The sequence below is a fragment of the Triturus cristatus genome, chromosome 2_2 (assembly GCF_964204655.1).
Source record: "Triturus cristatus chromosome 2_2, aTriCri1.1, whole genome shotgun sequence".
Classification (NCBI taxonomy): Eukaryota; Metazoa; Chordata; class Amphibia; order Caudata; family Salamandridae; genus Triturus; species Triturus cristatus.
In genome coordinates, this window is record NC_140582.1 from 1,265,866,140 (window position 1) to 1,265,873,826 (window position 7,687).

The following is a 7,687-nucleotide window of genomic DNA, read 5'->3' on the forward strand; positions in this document are numbered from 1 at the left end:
CTGAGCCCGCCTCCCAGTCTGTCACGAAGCGCAAATCATCGGCACTCAGGCCAATCCTGAAGCTGCGTCAAGTCTCCTGAGCCCGCCTCCCAGTCTGTCACGAAGCGCAAATCATCGGCACTCAGGCCAATCCTGAAGCTGCTTCAAGTCTCCCTGAGCCCGCCTCCCAGTCTTTCACGAAGCGCAAATCATCGGCACTCAGGCCAATCCTGAAGCTGCTTCAAGTCTCCCTGAGCCCGCCTCCCAGTCTGTCACGAAGCGCAAATCATCGGCACTCAGGCCAATCCTGAAGCTGCGTCAAGTCTCCTGAGCCCGCCTCCCAGTCTGTCACGAAGCGCAAATCATCGGCACTCAGGCCAATCCTGAAGCTGCTTCAAGTCTCCCTCAGCCCGCCTCCCAGTCTGTCACGAAGCGCAAATCATCGGCACTCAGGCCAATCCTGAAGCTGCTTCAAGTCTCCCTGAGCCCGCCTCCCAGTCTGTCACGAAGCGCAAATCATCGGCAGTCAGGCCAATCCTGCAGCTGCGTCAAGTCTCCCTGAGCCCGCCTCCCAGTCTGTCACGAAGCGCAAATCATCGGCAGTCAGGCCAATCCTGCAGCTGCGTCAAGTCTCCCTGAGCCCGCCTCCCAGTCTGTCACGAAGCGCAAATCATCGTTACTCTGGCCAATCCTGCAGCTGCGTCAAGTCTCCCTGAGCCCGCCTCCCGGTCTGTCACGAAGCGCAAATCATCGTTACTCTGGCCAATCCTGCAGCTGCGTCAAGTCTCCCTGAGCCCGCCTCCCAGTCTGTCACGAAGCGCAAATCATCGTTACTCTGGCCAATCCTGCAGCTGCTTCAAGTCTCCTGAGCCCGCCTCCAGGGGAGAGGAGAGGAGCAGAAGAGCGCGACACTGGAGGGCAGCAGATATGTTGTTTTCTTTTGACTCCCCGCCTCTTGTCCCCGACACAAACTGCTCCTGGCAACCCCTCCCTGTTTCTTCTCCCCTCCTTCCTGTCCCTGTTTGTTTTCACATCTCCCACCTGCACGGTCTCTTTTTTAAATGTACCTTATCCCCACACTCTCCCTATTTCTTTTTATCCCATTCCTGGTTCTTCTCCTTCTCACACCCACTCCTGTATCCAGGACCGGCTCTAGGGCAGTGCGACTGGTGCTCATGCACCGGGAGCTGACTTCTGGAAGTTTTAAAGCATCTGCTGCTGCATTCCTTTCGTCCAGCTATTTCCAGGCAACAATAAAAATGTCAAGATAACTCATGGGATTCGTTTTCTTCCTGGAGAGAGATCGGAGTTTTGTCTAGTTGAGGTTTTGACTCACTATCAAGTAGCGCAGAGGGTTAATACGCCTGTTGCAAAGACCGTGTACCAGGCACAGTACAAAGTGCATATGATGTAAATTGGTCAGTGGGTTACAGCTTTTAAAAAAGAACATCTTTTTCTTACTTGCAGTTTCTATTTTGAATTCCTAATATAGAACCGTGAGCTATTACCTTTCATCATAGAACTGCATGCACATGCACAGTATAGATGAGAGCATAGATAAATGTTGCAGTAAGGGTTCATTTGGGTAAACATCAATTCTCATTATTAGTTCCTTTTTAAATTCTTACTTTGTGCTTCTCCAAACCAAGCACTCCTGAACTATGAATGACATGTCACTCCTAAACCATGTAAGCATTATGTAACATTTCCTGCACACTGATTTACAAATGTATGATTGATTTACTCTGTGTAATGTGCTCGGACACCCTACCCTAGGATGAGTGGCTCCATCTATCTAATTAAATGCATCTGGGAGAGACTGTTTATGGAGACTCCGTCATCGTTAATGGGTGGTGGTGAGTGAATCCATGGTGGAGGTAGTCATTGGGGGGGGCACCAACAAACATTGGGGCACCGGGTGCCACCAGCGCTGAAGCAGCCATGCCCGGCTCTCCAAAGTCAATCTATAAAGCGGTATGGAGCAGGCAACGCAGGTCACTTTATATCCAGGAGCGACCCGTGCAGGTAAGAGAGGTGGGGAGGGGTGGGGGGGAGTCGACAGAGGATGACGAGGGTAAATTAAATATTTATTTCCACCTTCTGTATTTGAAAAATGTATAAATGATTGATTGACAGGTGTGAATGTGTACATCATAGAACCAGGAGATGAACAGTATCTTTGGCAGGCTTCATTTTGTGGGACAGTTGAGGTCTCTTTTGATCTCCTGAGGAGACTGTTTCCATCAGACAGACAGACGGACGTGGCGCCCTCCCTACAGACTCCAGTTTGTATTTACTTTGAACGCTGCAGCGCACACGCGGCGCTTTCCTGGCAGTGACTGGAGCGGCAGGTTCCAGGTTACAGTCATGTGGCATTTGAAATGAGATGGTGCCTTGAAGACAGCGCACAGCTGCTCGAACTTGTGTCCACCGCATCTCCACAGCTCTTGGGCTGAGATGGGAAGGGTCTTTCCTCGGAGTACCGTGGCAATGACAGAGCAAACGCCACAGGCAAAGGGCAGAGTCAAGCAGCCTGCTCGCCTTTTACCACATTAGAGCTGTTAAGATCAATACTCTGGGCAGTGGTGTGTTCGAGATCTTTATTCCACCAGCAGCAGGCGCGGCTCAGACACAGCCTTCTTGCTTCCTCTCCCACCAGCTGCCCACTAACCCTCTCACATTCCACCAGTTGCTATGGGACCCTTGCAGCATCACTGGAAGGAACACCAGGCTGGGATATTCCAAGAGAGAGACACAGCCAGATCTTTGTGAGACCATAAATAGTCTTGTATACCTCTCAGTTCATGTTTGTTCAAACGTTTATTGAGTTTTATGACATTGAAGTGATAATAGAAACGATAGCACACTTCACAAGAGGTGACAGTGTATATTCTACTGGGGTATGTCCTGAAAGGTGACACAGTACTCGTAATACAAAGGACATGGAAGTGTGAGGATATAACAAGGGTAATGTTCTATCATCAACATCCCTGGGAGGATTGACTATTATCCCCAATGGTAGCGAGACATCTAATACAGCAGCAGAAGCGCATTATTTCAAGCGGTAATACAAAAACACAAACCCCAGCAATGAAAGAAGAAAAAGAAAGAAAAGGGAAAGAGAAGACAGAAGTACCTTCAAGTGGTGTCTATATCTCTCTTCTTGTCAGAACCATTCTGCTTTCTAATACAAAAGGTTACTCCTTTGGTGTAATTAAGTTAAGAGGTCCCACAAAATTCAGCTATGGTTACTACTTACCTAAGATTAGAGTTCAGAGGAAATCCAAGATGGCCGCCAAGGCGCGACCATTGGGTCAGCAGGCTAGTGTTCCGGTGCTTGGTGGCAATTTGGAATGTCCAGGTGAAGCTCCCACAGAAGTACGCACTTCATCTGAGGAGTTTGAGAAAGAAGAAGCTAGAGAAGATTGCGGCATGAGAATTAGTCAGGGAAAACTCGCCGCACCTACACTCAACGTTTCTCCGTCGTGTTCCTGAATACCCATCTTGAGGAGTAGCATTTCGGTTATGCACAAGTCAGTAAGCCCTTAATTTTGTCTCAGTCATTTTTGGGAGGCTTCCAAGATTTAGACGAGGTAGTCTCGAAATACGGCATTGCGCATGCTCTCCCACGAGTTACTTCACACAGACTTAGGGAGAGTAGTGTTTGCTGAAGGTAGAGTCAGCACAAGTGTATTGTATACATTTTTTATAAGGAGTTGAGAGCATTTGCAAGAGTTTTTGTTAGGTCTCGACTGTCGAAAGCAGCACGCATGCGCTGCTCCCGTCATAGGAGGGCTTCTTGGAATCAATGCAGATTCCAAAGCTCTCGGAGGGGGAGTTGAAGCCCCGCCCATCTTCCTCATTCGCTGGCGTCATCTTCCATGCAAAACGCTGGCTTCTGATTGCAAAGGAGGCTTCTTAGTCCCTCTTTGTTGCCGCCTTGTCTCCTTTTGGCCCCGCCCACCGGGATTGGATCGTTTACTGGCGTCATGTTACAATCTCCTTTAATTACAGGGTGAGGACTTTTTTTGTCATTCCAGCTGAAGCGAACGCAAGCACGCACAAGTGCATTCACAAGCGCTCAGAAGTGCATTCACAAGCGCTCAGAAGCAGACTTCGGGGCTCCGTGCTTGATCCTTCATTTGCCACCGGATCACACGGATTGATCCCGGCTGACGTTCTCAAAGACATGCAAGCAGACTGTTTTCCCAAGAGTTCGCAGCAGGGTGAGAGATGCCTTGTCTGGATGGAGATTAATGCTATTAACGTAACCACGGAGTGACCTCTCAGGGTGGTGGCTGCAGAGGCGGTCAATGAATGCACCTTTCTGAGGCCTGCACGGTATGTGAGAGAAAACAATGGCGTCAGTAAAGCTCCCCTTGAGATGTGTGCACCAGACCCCTTCCATCCGTGCATCATTATATGCACCAGTACTCGCGGTAAGACGGGGACATGTGCAGCCCCGTCCCCTGCAGGGTCATTTAAACCGGGCCTATTCACTTTAAAGAGTGAACAGAAACGGGCTGGGATCAGGCCCGGCTCCAGGAATTTTTATTTGGGTGGGCCAAGGGTGTATTTGGGTGGGCCACTGCGGGCTCGATTTGTCTCATATATGTCTGGGCAGGCCTGCTTCAGGGCTCTCTTTTATCTCTCCTTAGTCTTACAAGGTCCAGGAAAACGCACTCTTTTCCAAATCTCTTTCTAAATATTATCACTCTCAAAAAGTGTTTTTTCCATGTAATGTTCCTTTGATGGGAAGAGGAGGTTTCTGAGGTGGGAGTATCAGGCAAGTGACACTTCTTGGTCTCCCTCTGTGCGAGCCTTCAGGGAGAATCCCTCTTCATTACTACCTCCACCTGACCCCGGACTCTGCAACGCACTCCCTTACATGCTCCCTCTGTGCGAGCCTTCAGGGAGAATCCCTCTTCATACCTACCTCCACCTGACCCCGGACTCTGCAACGCACTCCCTTACAGACTCCCTCAGTGCGAGCCTTCAGGGAGAATCCCTCTTCATACCTACCTCCACCTGACCCCGGTCTCTGCAACACACTCCCTTACAGGCTCCCTCTGTGCGAGCCTTCAGCGAGACTCCCTCTTCATTACTACCGTCACCTGACCCCGGACTCTGCAGCGCACTCCCTTACAGGCTTGATTATCCACTACTCCTCTCCAGTGCACCTTATCTCACAGCTGACCCTGGGCCCCAGCCCCACATCAGGTACCATCGGGCTCCACTTTAATTTTTTCCCGGTAAAAACATTAGTAAAATTACCTTCAAACTTTTAACAATGAATATAGCAGTAAATATAATTAGCGCTCACTTTAAAGTATGTTCCACAGTAGCCCTTAAGACCCGACTGCTAATTAAATAAACCAAAACAGAAAGGCCATGACAGGGCCGGCTTTAGCGCTGATGCGAAAGTCTTTTTGGGCGCCGCACCAATAACTTCTTTCTCTGTAAATACCTTTACTACCACCTTCCACCAATGCCCCTCATCTCCCCATAGCCCCTACCCCTCATGACCTCCTCCTCGGATTCCCTCACTGTCACCCTGCATCAGTGCCCCTCATCGCTTCATAGCCCCTCCCCCTCTACCCCATGACCTCTTTCTCGGATTCCCTCACTGCCATCCTCCAACAGTGCCCCTCATCTTTATGTAGCCCGTCTCTCATAAGCATTTCATTTGTTGTGTAGCGCTACTCATATCAGTGAGTGTGTGTCAGTACTTTACACCACGCACACATTATACAGAGACAACGAATCATACAAGTATGTAAATCAGTCTACAGGGAATGTCACATAAGCCAATGAGGATTACAAGGTGTATGAATCACATAATCAAAAAATCAAAGGAGGGAGTGAAGAGGAAAAAGGTAGAATTGTCCTCCTCTTGATACTGTTATCCAACATAGGGATTCTACCATGTTTTTTTTTTTATTTTTATTTGAAGTGTTTAATCACATGTCATCCATACTGGTGGGCAGTATATTTTAATAGGGTTTGGTCTGGAGAAGCACAAACCCAGGATTTAAAGAGTACTATAGTGGTCGGGGCTTGGCTTTACTGATAGCTGCGCTGCACAAGGAGAGCCGACACCTACCGGCTCTCTGGTTCCTGCCAGCGGGGGCAGGCTCGGCTCACTCGCACTGGAGGCTGCGTCGCCTCTCTTCACCCGGGCCATCACTGAGCTTCACCTGGGTCCTCTCCTAGGGCCCAGGACTTCTCCTTGCTTTGCCCAGTCCGCTCTCTCAGGACCGGGACTTTTTCGTGGGCGGGCGCCGGACGTCTTCCTGCTTCCGTCCATGGAGCCCCGCCCACAGTCAGGCGGACGCGCCTCCTTTCAGTTCGCGCCCCAGGCGGTGATCTTTTAAGGGCAGAACGCGTGGTGGGCACCCGCAGGAAAAATAAAGATAAGATGGACAATGAGGGGTAGGCTCCCTCCTAAATTAAAATATGTAGCGGGGTGGGCACCCGCAAAGCTCCTTAAGAATACGGGGTGGGCACCCGCCATTTCTAGTATTGCTGGGGGAATCCCTACGTCGGCGGGGGATTCCCTCTCTCTCAGTTGGCAGCGGGGCGCTGCGCTGCCTACGCCCCTGGCAGACAGGGGCCAGGGGCTCAGCAACAGTAAACGAAAGCGCTCTCTATCAGCTGAGCATTTTCAAAGATATGGCACCTCCTTAGGACAATTACAGCTCTTGGCTGTAATGGAAATAAAGCTCTCCCAGGGTGCAAAAGGGCTGCCAAAGTCTCTGTAGGGTCCTGGAATAAAAGCAAGGCAGAAGGGTCCCAAGAAGAAGTCCTCCAGGCATCCAGGGGCAGGGCAGGGCCCAGGGAGGCAAGCCTTCCCCTGAGCCCCAGCAGCAGCACGCCCCTGGCAGATTCAAGTCCAGAACAAGAACATTTTCATGGGGTGACAGCCCCTCTATTTATATTAGCAAATCCTTTGTTTTACAACTGTAGGGGAAGGGGAGAACCAGATACAACTGGTTCAGGAGCACTTTGTTTTGCTCAGCTCCCCTCTCTATTCACAGGACAGGCCAGGGACATCAGACGCACCACAGGAGGTGGAGCCAGCATTATGGAGGGAAGGCCCAGCTCTATTCAGGTCCCAGGTGCAACTCCTCCCTCCCATCTACATGCAGATCTCTCCATTCACCACCGGGCAGTCTCACCCTGGCTCCTGCAATTCCCCAGCCCTCTCAGCTCCTGTCAATCACAAGCCAGACATGCAATTCACATCACACAGCACACAGAAATGCCAACTTCTAAAAGTGGCACTTCTCCACCAGTCACAATAAATCTGCGCACACCATTGCACAGCATTTATTCTCATGAGTTCGCACATACCAAACTCGCCCCTGCACTCTTATCACATCAGGAACTACCATGGACACACATATCCCCCATGCATTCCTATGGGAGGGCAGGCCAGTCTCACTAAATGTAACACAGAGCGCACGCACTTTACACTGGGACACAGTGCTAAAGTGCTAGAGGACTAAAACCACTACCACTACATAGGGAAAAAGGCAAAAAAGTTTAGGGGAAAACCTGCCAAAAGGGCCAGGTCCAACAAAGGCATTATGTACAACTGAACGACCATATTAAAAAAAGTATTTACAATAAAAAATGTCCTCAGTTTTCTTTTGTTCTTGCGATGCTGGCAACTTGTTTCTGCCTATTCCAATGGTTGTTTGTTAAA

General features: G+C 50.0%; 1 long non-coding RNA gene across 1 annotated transcript in view; it reads right to left on the minus strand.

The window, feature by feature from the left end:
- LOC146863562 (uncharacterized) overlaps window positions 1-3,736 on the minus strand; it is a 295,902-nt gene extending 292,166 nt beyond the window's left edge. Inside the window, exon 1 of the long non-coding RNA XR_014978619.1 lies at window positions 3,239-3,736. This is a non-coding gene — a long non-coding RNA (uncharacterized LOC146863562). The remainder of the gene's footprint in view (window positions 1-3,238) is intronic.
- Window positions 3,737-7,687: the final 3,951 nt, after the last annotated feature.